At 41.3% G+C, this 14,335-nt stretch overlaps 1 protein-coding gene across 2 annotated transcripts in view; it reads right to left on the bottom strand.

Annotated features, from left to right (window-relative positions):
• Positions 1-14,287, bottom strand: part of hdac9b (histone deacetylase 9b) — a 39,664-nt gene extending 25,377 nt beyond the window's left edge. The window contains exons 1-4 of one of the 2 annotated variants that reach the window (XM_084556985.1): positions 13,896-14,287; positions 10,738-10,936; positions 8,939-9,001; positions 8,676-8,715 (exon numbers count right to left, since the gene is read on the bottom strand). The gene's annotated coding sequence lies outside the window, so the exon portion shown is untranslated. The remainder of the gene's footprint in view (positions 1-8,675; positions 8,716-8,938; positions 9,002-10,737; positions 10,937-13,895) is intronic. The other variant, XM_084556984.1, reaches the window with a different exon arrangement.
• Between the last annotated feature and the right edge of the window lie 48 nt (positions 14,288-14,335).

The following is a 14,335-nucleotide window of genomic DNA, read 5'->3' as shown; positions in this document are numbered from 1 at the left end:
CCTTGTGGTCAGTCTCATAAAAGCACAAAGGGGCTACAAATGTTGATTTGATGGTGAAATCCAATTAGCCTGTACATCTGGGTGAGTTATGTGAGCATGTTTCCCCACTAATGATTTGGGTGCTCTTGCTTTTATTGGGTTATTCTGTCTGGCATCCTGCGGAATTTCCTGTTGGACTTTCAGGGTGATATAGGTTGCACTTAACAGGTTGGATCAAATAACACGAAAGGCATTAAAAGGCAGTCATGTTTAGCACTCAATCTTGAAACTTTGCCAACAAAGTTTTGTCGTGCTTCTAACCGTTTGCTACAGCCCAGACAGCTTTGTGTTTTTCATGCGACAGTACAATTCAAAGAGCAAGATGAATCAATGTATACCTTTTAAAGTAGAAAACCTATCAGGAATGTGAGAAACAGACAGACGGGGTTTCAAAAAGGCACAAACACAATTTCAAAGCATCCACTTATTGTGAAATGACCTTGAGGTCAGTTTACTGTCTAACTTTGAATAGATCCTTGATGCCATGCCTTCATCTTCTGCTACAGGCTTTCCAAAAATAGACGCGTAGCACAAAGGCACACTGGAAACAGAGGGCAGCTCTCAGTAGTTTTACTGATCAATGTGCTCATCTCTGCTGGAAACCATTGATCCACTGTTTGGATCAAATTGACCATGTTGTTGTTGTACAACTTCCACCCTACATTCACTTGTGACAAGCCCATTTTATGCTCTACTTTGTCCTTGTTGTCCAGCACCTTCTCTCAAAGCAAAACAAATCATTCATCTCCAAACAATATTCTGACACCAAAAGGCTTAGCAGTGATTAGAGCCTTTGTGGGATCATTCTTAAATCTCAGTTTGCATTTTTTTTATGTGAGCTATTAAACAATGAACTCGAAGCAATACTTTTATGCAGAGTGCGCAATGATTGCATCAGATGCTCTTAGACCTACATCACCGAAGTCAAATGTGGCGTCTGTATTATACAAACACAAGGCCCAAGTGGACACATGTGATTTTGATGGAATCCAGCCAGGCTTAGCTGACCCTAGAAAATCCCTCAGGGATTAATAAAAACAAAGGTTGTCTATTCAGAGGCATCCTTCCAATCCACATCCTGCAAGTCAAGCCCATTTATGAGTGGATAATCATAGCATCATACCACCCAAGTGCCTTGGAGCTATTATATTATAGTTTTGTTATCTCTGCAGGCTTTGAGAAAACACATTTTATCAAGCGTGTTTGTACTTGGGAACTGTTACTTTACAGAAAAACTACAGACAGTCAACATCCCCAGCTCCGGATTTAAATAAATATGCCAAACACACTTAACAAAGACAAACCCGCAACGTAACATAAAGAAACCTGCAGTAATAGGCCAGTAATTTGCTGCTTGGGTTTGTCAATGGCATTTAAAGACTCAAACAAGACTTCATTCATGGATTACAAAGGTCAAAGTGCGACAGGAAATCATGTTTACTATGGGAAGGGTGGGCTGACGCTTATTGTCCGAGCCACTTCCACCTACGCCATCACTCCTTTACTTGACCGCAGAACAGTTCCAGTGGTCTCCTCCTGTGTTGTCTCAAAGGTCTCAGACACAACAATACCTCTGAAAAATAGCTCTTCCTCTGATTATTAAGGTAGCAGTGTGCATACCGGGAAATGCCCCACGGAGCAACCCACCACCACCACCACCACCTCTGTTACAATGTTAATGTCTGGGCTGCTCGATATGCATAAAGCTTGAGGGGCTACAGATGTATTTTTAACACACTTCGCCTGGGTGACCTTGAGTTTCTGTATCTTATTACAGCATCATATTCATACAGTTTTTCCTCCATATGGTTATAAATTCAGGACAAGCGGTTGAAGTTACAGGCTTATGTTACACAAACCCAGAAGTACACTGTAAAGACAATTATCCGCCTTGCAATTTCTACGCCTAGACGAGTCGCGGCCATTTTTCCTGCACAATTTTCCAACAGAGACCTTCGAGAGGCAAACAGGTCATCTCACTTGTTTGACGGGAAAGCAGTTGCAGTTGTGCAGTCGTGCTAGAGAAGAAAGACGAGTGCGTTTAGTCTCATTCTGTTTTAAATCTACCCGCTCTCTCTGCAGATTACATTTGTCAAAGCCTTTTATAGCAGACTGACACAATTATAATTTGAATTGTGTCATTACATGAATTGTTATAATGACAATATTATATATTCCTCATCCCTTTCTCTACAATCAGTTCTGCTATTTGTGTGTTTTTATCTGCTTGATTGTGACTGGAAATTGGAGCGGTGATTACGGCAACAGGACTTGCGCTTGTGGGGCATCGTCCAAACGGGGGTAAAACCCCCTCGATGGATCCTTCAGCAACAGTGCACCCTGCAGGTTGATTTGAAACAAGAACAAAAAAATGTAGAAACCAAACGCAGAAATGACAGATATGTTACTGCGAACTTTCCACAGCAAACTCCAAGGAGCGGAAAGACAAATACCGTGACGCATAACGAACCCTGCACTAAATCAACAGGGCTCAAAAAGAGAAAGTGTTGCAAATATAGCGACGGCGCAGAAATTACAGAAATACAAATCAAGACGCTCCCCCTGTAAACAAATACTCAGCGCAGACAAACCAACTCACACACACACACACACACACACACACACACACACACTCGTGCACAAAATATTGCAAAGCTATCATGCAGGGAGCGACGTCAGCGCTTCTGACCTCTGCCTTTCATCTCAGATCCAATGACAAAACTGACTTTTCAACCCAGCGGCTTCAATAACACAGGGACTAACAAGCTTTGGCTGTGTCTTTCATAAAAAGAAAGTACCAGCACGAAGACAAAAAAAAAAAAAAAACTGTTACAACTGTGCGACCTCCTTGAAGCAGTGTGTGAAAACTTAAAAGATGTTATAAAGTTGAGAACACGGATGTTTCCCTCTGAACTACAAAGTACGGAGATTCCCTCCATAAATAGAGCTTAACAGAACAAATAAGTGAGAGATAGAAAAAAATAAAAATTTCCGCTCTGCTTCTTCTTAACACAATATGCCATACTTTGAAGTAACTCTGTGCTTTCCTTACATCTAAAGGACATTTTCTAGATGTCATTCTTCTGTTGTAAAGGGAATATAATGTTGCTTTCAAGTCTCCTTTTTTAGAAACCTTAAATGTTGTCAGTGGCTGTTCAGAGAATTTAGAGAATGCGCTAACTTTAAGGTTGTCACCTCAAAGGGGATAAAATGTTCTTCAGTCTGGAAACAGATGGACTGGAAACCCCTTCACACCTATCTGGCCACCGAGACTTTTAAGCGGCCTCTGCTCCTAGATATACAGCCAGTGTGTCCAATCTCTGTGTAATTCCTGGATCCGTTTGTTCTGCGCATTTCACGCCAAGTGGGGAGGGGTTGCGGCCATGACCTCCTGCAGTCCCCCATAACTCACGTGGGCGGGTTGAGAGAAGAGGCAAGTGCCCACAGATGAAAGGCAACAACAAAGAGATGTTTAGCATGACGCATTGGCAGCGCGGCCCGGGCCCCGGCGGGTGATGGGATGGCAAGGAGTGACAACTAATGGGCTTGTGAAGTCTGAGGTTTGTCTGTTTCTGCCATCAAGGTAAACGGCCCCACCCTCTGACAGTTAAGTGACAGTGATCTGTCTGTCAGGCTGGGCATACCAAGAACTCTGAAGCACCTCTCATTTATCACTTCTACTGATTTCGCCTTAAAGATTTGACAGACCTGGATTGAGTTAGGGTAGGAGCGCTCTCCAAGGTCTCCTGTCAGCGGGCTTCATGACAGACAGACAAACAGGGTATAAGTAAACAGGCAAGACAACAAAAACACACACAACAGGTAAAAATAGGCTATGAAAAATAGCACCGTGTGCTCTCTGACAAAAAAAAAGCATATTAATCTATCTTAAATACTCGAGGCAAGAGCCTAAAATCTCCCCATTCTTCACCCACACAGGAGGCCTCTCAAAGACATGAATGATTCATCTCTCCAACTCCATTTGGAGAGGAAGTGAAAACAAATGGAAGTAAGATCCCCCAGAGAGCCCAGGGGTCTACAGTGGGGCAGGGGGAACAACACTGAGAACAACCAGCCTAAACCCAGCAAGCTCTGCGTCTGAGCTGAACAGGAGCCAGGTTCCTCCTCTGGGGACACAGCTCTCTTTTTTACTATCTATAAAGAGGGAAAATATTGCTCACACATACATCACCAGCTATCACATTATTCACCTGCAGCCCTGGCCTCTACTCCGCACTGAGAGCTGGAGGTTTTGTATGACTGAACACTGAGTTGCGATTAGATTTCAGCGGATAATGTTGGGGTACGGATTGATTGTGCAAGGCAGCTGCATCAGCGGAGCTGCTTTTAATAACAGGCGACTGCGAAAAGAATAAAAATAAAACAGAAACAACAAACACTGTGACTGCGGGTGAGGAAAAACCTAAGTTTGAGTGGATTTGTGGCACCTGGGCTCGAGTCTGCACAATGTCTCCTGTACAGCAGCGCTCTTTGCTTTCACTGCATCCGAGAGCAGCAAAATAAATGAAGGTGTGAACAAAACCCTTCATTTCATTTTCATTTTAAACACACGAGATAAAGCCCAGGACTGCTCCTGCTTAACCTCAAAGGACAGCACACGCAGAAGAGACTACAGAGCTTTTAGGGCAGTATAAGGTTATATTTTTTTACATTACCAAGAAAAAGGCATCTGTCATGAAGCTTATAATAATGCAGATAAGTTTAAGAGGCTTCAAGTGGACTAAGACAACAGTGTCATGAAGTAAGTCGACAGCTGTTGAGCACGATTCCTACACAGATAACTGATCTTATTTGAGCCTTTTCCTACATCGCAAGTGAAAATGTTATTCCCCTGCCAAATCAAAAGGCTCACAAATCCAGGGATATTCCCAGTAGAATGACACCAAGCTGCTATTGTGTCCTTCTGTCACGTCATCATTTGTCCTAAGAAGGATGTCCAGCATATTACCTTGTCAGTAACCGAGAAAGAGTCTTCTTCTGCGTTTAAAATGCAAGAAATCAAAAACATAAACGCATATTTTGATAAAGACACCTTGCAAAGTTTTGCCGGACGGTTACGATTTGTCTCGTTCTTATGCAGATTATATTAATATTAATGTGTTGCCACCTATTGTGTAATTAAGACTGCTGCATTTCAACAATGAGCCTCTGCAGAACAGAAACCAGCACCCTCCTCAGGGCATCAACAACCCCCCTCCTCCCATAAAAACTCACTGACCCAAACCCTTTTTTTTTTTTTTTTTTCTCTCCCCAGTCTAAGAGAAATGTCAAGTCCAGACCTAGAACTCGTCTCTTTGAAGGGAACACAGCAGCCAAATATAGCCTGGTAGCCTCTATGCCTCCTGACACACATCAAGCTCTCCGGGTTCTGCTAACAGTGGTTAATTCTGGCCGACTGCCACGCAGTCACTTACTATTAAACATCATAACTATACAAAGAAAATTATAACCAAGCGGCGGAGTGTACACTGTTGCCTGGTAACCTAATGCCATGTTGGGGATTCATCTTGTTATGGAACAGAAAACACTTACAGTCAGAGCCAATAATAGATCCTTGGCCGCACAGAAAATAGTTGAAGGGTGTCAACAAGCAAGGCCTACATGAAGCTGAGAAACATATCATGAGAGGTGTATGCTTAAGAAACGAATCTCACTTCTTGATATGGATTTTGTGTAATTGCTTCTGTCATTGCAGTCACTGGTGAAACTATACAATTGTTATTCATCCGTCAGTATACAAGTGAAGTGATGGACGGAATGAGATGCAGCTGAAGAAATCATCATGCCGACCGGCTCTTTGGTGCTAGGTACTAAACACCAAAGCTGGTTTCAAGTGTTTTGATTCATACAGTATTACATAAATCCCCCCTCCCCAGAGATATGTGAATCATGACAACACTGTCAGATGTGATGTCTCGATTTTTACCTATGAATGCGTCATACAAACATATAAACTTAAAGCTTAGGACTTAAGTGCAGTTTATGCCTCTACGCTGTAACCTTTGCACGTAGCCTACGATGGTGCGAGACATTTATACTTGTGCACTCGTCAGTCTGTCTCGCTCTGTAAACGCTAGTCGCCGCTAGGTCTTTTTTGCCAGTTCGGTTAATTTTTGTTTCTACTTCCAGCTTGACTTTCTACTTCCTGCTTCACTTTCAACAATGGCGTCTGAAATTTTCACAGAAGACGAGTCATACAAATATTTCCAACCCCCCTCAGTTAACCTTTCGTTGATGTGTTCCATCTTTATTGATCCAAAACAATCAATCAAAAATTGCGGAGAAGGACATGCAGCCGGAAATACTAAAGTGGAAATACGCTACTACCAAGCGGGACCAATCACAGCTCTTGTGGTCTGCGGGAGGTGCACATCAGGCTACGGCAAAGGGTCTGGGCTGTCGCTGTGGCTAAGGTGACAAATTGATGCAGAAGCATAAATTGCGCATTAATTGATTTAATGAGAACATTAAACTAAACTAGACATCCTATACTATATCAGAGGATGTCACAATAAAATACTGATATATTATCTATTGCATTAATAGTGTTTTGAGATTCATATCTTTACCTGTAGGATAATTATTTAGTTAGAATTGGATACCAATGATAAAGCCAATAAACAAAAAACACGTATTATAATAAAGGCACAACATCATCTATTATCCATCATTGCTGCAAATTCATAGCGAGGGATGATAATGCGGTGGAAGTTACAGGTTTATGTTACTCAGAAGGACACTGCCTTACGCCTAGACAAGCCACACATGTCCACACTTCCTGTCTTCTCTTCGAGGCAAAGAGGTCATCTCACTTGGAAAGCAACTGTTTAGTCTAATTTGGTTTTAAATCACCAGTCTCTCTCAACATCCTACATTTGCCCAAGCTTTTTTTTTTTTTAATAGCGCACTGACACATTTATATTTTGCGTTGTGCTTTGTGTCATTACATGGGTTGTTACATATTCTTTATCCTTGTCTCTACAATCACTCCTGCTGTTTCTGTGTTTCATTGATGTGACAGAGAATTGGAGCGGGGTATAACCTGCATGATTTCCATGAGCGCAAACTAATTATAAAGCCTGTAAGCAATAAAAATAAATAAATAAATAAAGTGTGTAAGCTACAACTGATTGCTACAATAACCTTGGCATAATAATTACTGCGTCAGGTAAGAAATTAAAGCCTTGTGTTTAATACTTATATACTTATAACGGCCATAATGCAGTCACATAGAAATTTATGGCATACTAAGAAGCTAATACTTTGAAGCTTTTAAGAGCTTTTAATATGTTATAAACGTAAGTACTGTACTAAATATCCGGATGTTAGTGTGTGTGCGTGTTTGTGCAAGTGCGTGAGAGATCCATTGTGGATAATTAATATATAACAACATTTATGTCAAATAAAATGGACCTGAGTTATTTTCTTTTGGTTCCTAATCTCTTAATTAAACAAATAAACATACCACCTTACTTCATTAACACTAATTGCTCTAGAGACTCTGGCTTTACACCAGCAAACCAAGCAGGATTCGAAGTCTCTCATGTGACTCCAGCAAAAAACTAATAATAACAAATACAATTATTTCCGAGACATAGCTCCATGCACTGGGTGTTATATTAATGTACTGATACAATGGCAGAACTGTACACAGACAGTGCACTCCCACACACACCCACACACACACGCATGCAATTGTGTTTATTCCAACCATCCCTTCGCGCCCATTTGAGGCAGAAGATGGGCTCAATCATTATGTCATGTCATACTTTCTGTCACCCGGCACAAAAACACCACGGCATCCTTTTTCTCTATCGGATCTGCAATTTCTCCTGCGTGACATGAAGGCTGTCTTCACACTGTCACGGTCACTCGAGGATGCACACAAACACAGGAAATAAATTTGCAGTGACAAAGCGTAATTCATCACTTTCATCACTTTACTTGTGAGAAAGAAGGGAAAAAAGGAAAGGCATTGTATTCCCTGCACTTTGACGAACAAGCTCACTCCCACTTCTTATGTCATCTCTGCTTGTAGCTGGCAGATCAATCTGCGGCGTCCACAGAATATATTTACTGATACAAATCTGCCTGAAGCCAACGTTAGGACGATAATAGTCCACTATAGTTGACATGCATTGCACAGCAGGGATGTCATGCAACATGCTGCTTCTGTGAATACTTCTTGCCAGTTGAATAGCTGAACATGCTAACTTATCAGGGCTGGTGAATAATTCACAGATGCCTGCCAAAATTTGTTCTATCGAAAAACATTTTGTCTCATTAACACATTCACTGGTACTATGAAATTATGTGTTAGGCTAAGTGTAAGGTGCCGTTAAAATGACTTTCTCTCCCTGACACAGCTCAGATGGTACCTGCCCCCTCAAGCCATCTGAGCAGTGTAGGCATCTGCGAGCAGTAACCTGCCAAGAACAAGTCTAATGTAAAAATATCATAAATATTCTGAAATGGAAAGACGGCTGCAGGGTCATTCGGACAGGCTGTGAAAGGCTGTCATGTCAAGTGTGAGCACTGTTTTTCTTCTGCCACTGTCTAAGTGAAAATGTCATGTGTACACTGGAGGGTCTGTGGTTCTCGTGTTTTCCTATTACCTTGTTCAGAGAAGACTGAAACTCTGTCACCACATGACACCTGTGGAAAGAGCATTGCTCAGCAAGGCCATCATAAAACAGCCATTTCAAATGTAACACACCTGTTACAGGTTTCTTTTTCTTTTGAGTGTGCGTGTGATTGCGTGTCCAGCAAAACAACTGAAAGCCAAACACATTCATAATGATATAACCCTCATTACAACAGCTGCACTGTCAGTTAACTCTCACTTAGTTATTACCATGCAAAAAGAACAAATACTTACCTTTGATTCTGCATCCGCATGCTCATGCCTTTATCTGTATTGGTAGGTTTGGTTCTTCAGTGTCTGTAGGAGTACAACATGCAGGCACTTAGCTGCAGATTCAAATATGTATTTGTGATTTACATGTAGAAGTACACGGCGCAGTGAAACAAATACAGGAGCAAAATGCAAAAAGTATGTGCAAATCAAGGAGCCTTAAAATAAAGATATGGAACATGACATATGAAATATTCAGCAATATAGGCCATAATACAGAAATGTGATATGGACCTTTTAAATTACTGAAATACACTATTAAAGCAGAATATGAACAGAGGACATTTCTTTACACGATGTTCTAAAATAAGAATATTTGGATCTAGTTTATGTGACTTGTTTTTCTAAATTCTGTGCAAGAAAAAAAAAAATATTGCTGACCTGGATAGATTGCAAACCTCCCAACAACAGCTGGCTGGTGTAAGGTTGTTTTTGACATAATACCAACGGTATACATAGGTCCAGATCTAAGATGGAGGCCTTTTACCAGATCTGGTCCCCCTCTTTGAAATATGTTGGTGGCGGACGAGCGACCATTACGTTGCAGGGTCTGATAGATGGCGGTCAGCAGTCTACGTAAGATGTTGAGGATGACTGATACCTCAAGCGCCTAGATACCACTGTAGAGTACATGAGCACGGTTATGGTTTTTGAGATACATGGTCTACCCTACTTTGTGTTGATTAGCTGTGTTTGATTGTTCATTTGTGTAGTTATTGCTGGTCCTCGTCCTTTTTATTTATTTATTTATTTTCCCTCTCCTAAGGATGTACTGTATAAGGAGAAACACAAATGATATGGGATGAAGATGTGAAACCCTCTTCCCAAGTCAAATCTGTGGAAAGGACATTTTTTTGTGTTTATGTCTATATAAAAATTCAAGATTGATAAAAAAAAAATGAATGCTAGACTTTAATTTGCAGTAGGCGGTTCAGTCATGATCTGGGGAATATGCTAAAGTGAATGACCATAACACTTCTATGTAAATATAGGCGCTAGAGTTGCTGTTCACAATCCCATGATACTGTAAATTCCTATTCAATTTCCTATTCAAAAGCTATATTTAAATATATTTAAGTCGTCTGTAGTCCATGATGCAGCCTTGTTAATTGACGAGTTATTTTCTAATAAGGACTTTCACACTTCCACAGCGTCTGATGAGATCACGCATTCGCAAGCAGCTCTATTTATAGACGTCAGCCTGCACTACAATACCCCACTTGAGACAAATAACACATTTCGCGAAACCAATAATAATACGGCTTTGTGAATGCTTTAGAAAGAAGAGAAAGAAAAAAATAATAAAATACAAAATTCCAGTTGTGTGGTTGAGTGAAAAATGTCACGACTTGTCAGTTCCGGTCCACTTTTTTTTACCGGCGGACTCACAATAGATTAGGTAACGACCACCTGTGAGTGACCGCAGAACCAACCGTTAAATATTAATGCGCTGCCCACTGATTAGCTTTCTAGCTAACTTCCTGTTCAAGAACATAAAGCTAATTGGTTTTATGTGTATAAATTTAATTTTGGTTGACAGTCTGCTTTAATTTGATACGCTGTTTTATAAAAGAAACTTTGCAGTCACAATCACAATAGTTTACACCAACATTTTTGTTTTTTTGTGACATATTTACAGTTTGCGTACATGTCGAATTTGTTATGATAAACATAAAAAAGGCGAAGTGGACGACGGAGTGCAGGTTTGACGACCGCGTAGGATGCGGTATCGGTTATGAGGACGCTGCTATAAATAGCCTTACTTTGTCGAAACTGGGGGGCGATCCTAGCAAAGGTTGTGGCAGGAGGCGCACTCTCTCCGCTCCACTATCCTCTGCTGATCTCTGTGGCGGAGAGAGGGGGACATCTCCTGCCGCTGATCGTCCTCAGCAGGTGCACCAGTAACTTCATCAGTCGAAGAAGAACTGAAGCAGATCAGATGGTGGTATTTACTGGCGCTACCTGTGTGGAGATGTGGAAAACACGGGGGCTGTTTCAGCACATTCCCATTCTTGTTATACAAGTACCCCCCCTGTGAGAATCATGGTAACATGTGTCTCTACCAGGAGCTGACTGCTCTACCTGCCTTTTTTTTCTTTTTTAAATTGTCCCAGTCTTCTAGTACTTCATATGCACCAGTAAATTTGGGAATTGTTCCTGTTGTAATGAGGCTATCATTTGCCTGTTATTGCATAACCTTAAGTTTCAGATGTGCATGTTTTGACAGCTGCATACAGTTTGCAGTGATGCACTGCCTAAAAATAACCTGGACCGTCCACACGTCCACTAAAAGATCATTAAAATGGAAACGGTGCCATCTGCTGGTCGAACAACAAACAACAGGGACAAGGGCAAACACTGTCTAGAATTACCTGTGAGTTAGATGACTAAATGTAATGTTAGATGAAGGTAGTTAACGATAACAGTTCATCTATACAGAAAAACAACAACCATTTGTCACTGCACTCAAGCCTCTAAAGTCTAAGGAGGGAAACTGAAGCTGTGAACCTACTGACTGTGCACTTTCCCACTCTTTTTGTTACACAAGTACCCCCATGGTGAGAATGTTGGTTAAAAAAAAATATGAGATGCTTTTATCTCTACCAGGAGCAATGCCTGACTGATTATCAGAGATTATATGCAGATTTGTCATCGTCATAAATCTACAGCTGTCCACTGACTCGCATTTTTATTTGTCACTTCAAAGCATTCTTCAGTGCCTCTCCTTAGTTTACTGTTAGGCCCAGTGGACAAATGTCTTCCCTTTAGGAGACGAGCAAAGCATCTGTTTTCACCCATTTCCCACGTTACTGCCAGGAAATGCGTTTGTGACATCCAGTTTGGCCGTGTGCACCGTCTCATCTTATGTCTGCCTATAGGCCTTATTATGCCATTGTTTTCTGTAGGCTTTTAGGAGATTGTCAATAATGTGATGTCTAGCTCTACACTGGCACTGTGGGAACAGTCGTGGGAAACTGACAGCTGAATTTCTTTGTCCTCCTATCTTGCCACTGTCCTGCAGCAGCTGAGACTGACCCGGTGGGTGACACCACCTTCATCCGAGGACCCTGACGGTCCAGCTGTGTGCTATCTCTCATCCTGACGTCTGGACAGACAGGGACACGGCTAGATATCAGCGCATCTGAGGCACAATCCTGCACGCATGTCACTGTGGATGTTGTGTCCCGGTGTGGGAGCCCACAGCTGGTATCTGGATGCTTAAAAGTCCATGTCATTTCTTAGCAACATGTTCAGCTAAGAAAAGTTATGAAGTTTATAGTTCTTGCAAATAATGCAGATACCGAATTGTCAGGACATTCACCAGTTCATGATTTCTGCATTTGGGTACACTTCTGTAAAAGCTACTCTATAAAGAACAAACAATTATCTCTGGAAAAGTTTGGCAGTGAGTTATAACACCCAGCTCTATTTCCACCTGTACTATGAGGAACTGGAAATTTGTCTTTAAGAAATATTTCCCTGAGAAATCAATGTTCGAAACTAGTTCTGATATGTATTTTTGACTGGTTTGGTTAGAAATACCACACACATACACACAAAGGATCTTGTAAACAAGAAGGGTATAACCACAGGGTCAGGGTGCAGTCTTAAAGCGTGGGGTGGAAATTAGGGAGGCATGTGTGCAAGCATCTGTTTTCTTCATTGATGCATTTACTCCACTGTTTCTCCTCCTCTTAATTTCATTTGTGGGAACCCCTCTCCGTCACTGCCTCCCTGGTGAGAAAGTATTTCTGCTTGGGTTACTTTGTCCTTTAGGGGGGGATTTAGACACAGATCTAGGGGGATTACCCCCAGCAAAGGTGACCAGTCTGTACCGAAATCATCCGCATAGCTGCCACAGCCTTTTCCCTCTCCCCACTGTTTTTATCCAGTGCAGTGAAATCTGAGACCACCCTTGAAAGTTGGTGAACATAACCTACATTCTTTGACAAGAGCCCCGATACCTCCTTCACTCACTAAGCTGTACTACTTTGTTGTTCTGCTTTTTTTTTTTTTTTTTATTTCCAAGCTGAATTTCCAAGCCGACAATGACAATGGGAGTATTCACCTCTGCAACCATGCATTGCAGCTTGAGACAAGTAGTTGCTTACGGCAAACATTTCTATATGGCGAAGAAGTATAAAGAGTTATAATAAATACCAAATTGTTATTAATCTTTTAATTTTAAATGTAATTAAATAATTTTAAATCTGTACTGTATTGCTGTTTAAACTAAGAGATGTGACTACACTGCAGTTCTTTCCCTCCTGAATCTAAATATACAGTATATATAGTATGAATACTACGCTTGTGGATGTGACAGATTCATTGAGTCATTTTTTTTCCCCCTAAGCCTTTTGGCATTCTTCCATAACGTCAATCCTGCCAGTCCGGTTAGCTGTGGTATTTACTCTGTCCAGAGGAAACTACTGTCCCACATCATCAGCTGTTGTGACTGCAACATTCCACGAAAGATTCAAGCGTTCAAAAACAGACACCCTTATTGTCAAGATTATTAAAGCTTCCATTCATTGGATTATTGAGTAAAAGGAAATTCATTTCTAATTTTGTCTCGTGCTGAAATCACAAACACACACTGTTCTAAGTTGTTTAACGTAATGCATATTTATCGAGGAAAGGGATACTAAAAGTTGCAAAAGTCTTAAATTACATCCAGTTGAATGCTTTGGCTTGATCCAGATCAGCTACTTCCACTACTTGTAGTCGAAAGGTTAAATCGCTAGAGGGCGACATTTCCTCATATTTTGGTGTTAGGTCACAGGTTGTGCATATAAACCCCACTAATCTGTGAGTCGCTTGAAATTCCTTGTGTTTCGTTTTTGTTTTTTTTAATCTGCACAGACATTCAGAACTGGTTTACAGCCTTCAACGGGGTCTGATAAATATGTTGCGTGGCTACCTTGTTTAAGAAGCGTGATCAGCCAGGTGTCAGTCTGTCCAAAGAAACTCCTCCTGTGAGAAAAGCAAACAGTTGACAACACATGTGCAGACCCTCAGTGTGGCTCCCACGGAGTTGCTCTGAATCCAGTGCTTGCATTGTTCTCGCACTTGTTCAAGATGAGTCACGGTGTATTAATAGTATAATAATCAGCTGTTGCGTGCACATGTATTAAAAAAAAGCCGCAGTATGGTTACAACTATGTGCCTTAATTTCACGTTGGATGAATATCTTAACAGTATTATAAAATATCATCACTTGTTATAACGTGAGCGTAGACGGCAATGCAATATTCAACAAAGTGCGTCTGTCACGGAGCGCAGTTATCAGCAACCAATCGTCGACCGCCTTACTACTACGTAGCTCTCGTTCGGCCAATTGAATTGCATCTTTCTGGGAGG

The sequence above is a fragment of the Chelon labrosus genome, assembly GCF_963514085.1.
Source record: "Chelon labrosus genome assembly, chromosome: 12".
NCBI classification, from domain to species: Eukaryota; Metazoa; Chordata; class Actinopteri; order Mugiliformes; family Mugilidae; genus Chelon; species Chelon labrosus.
The sequence above is the reverse complement of the archived record's forward strand: the minus strand, read 5'-3'. Positions and strand labels throughout refer to the sequence as shown.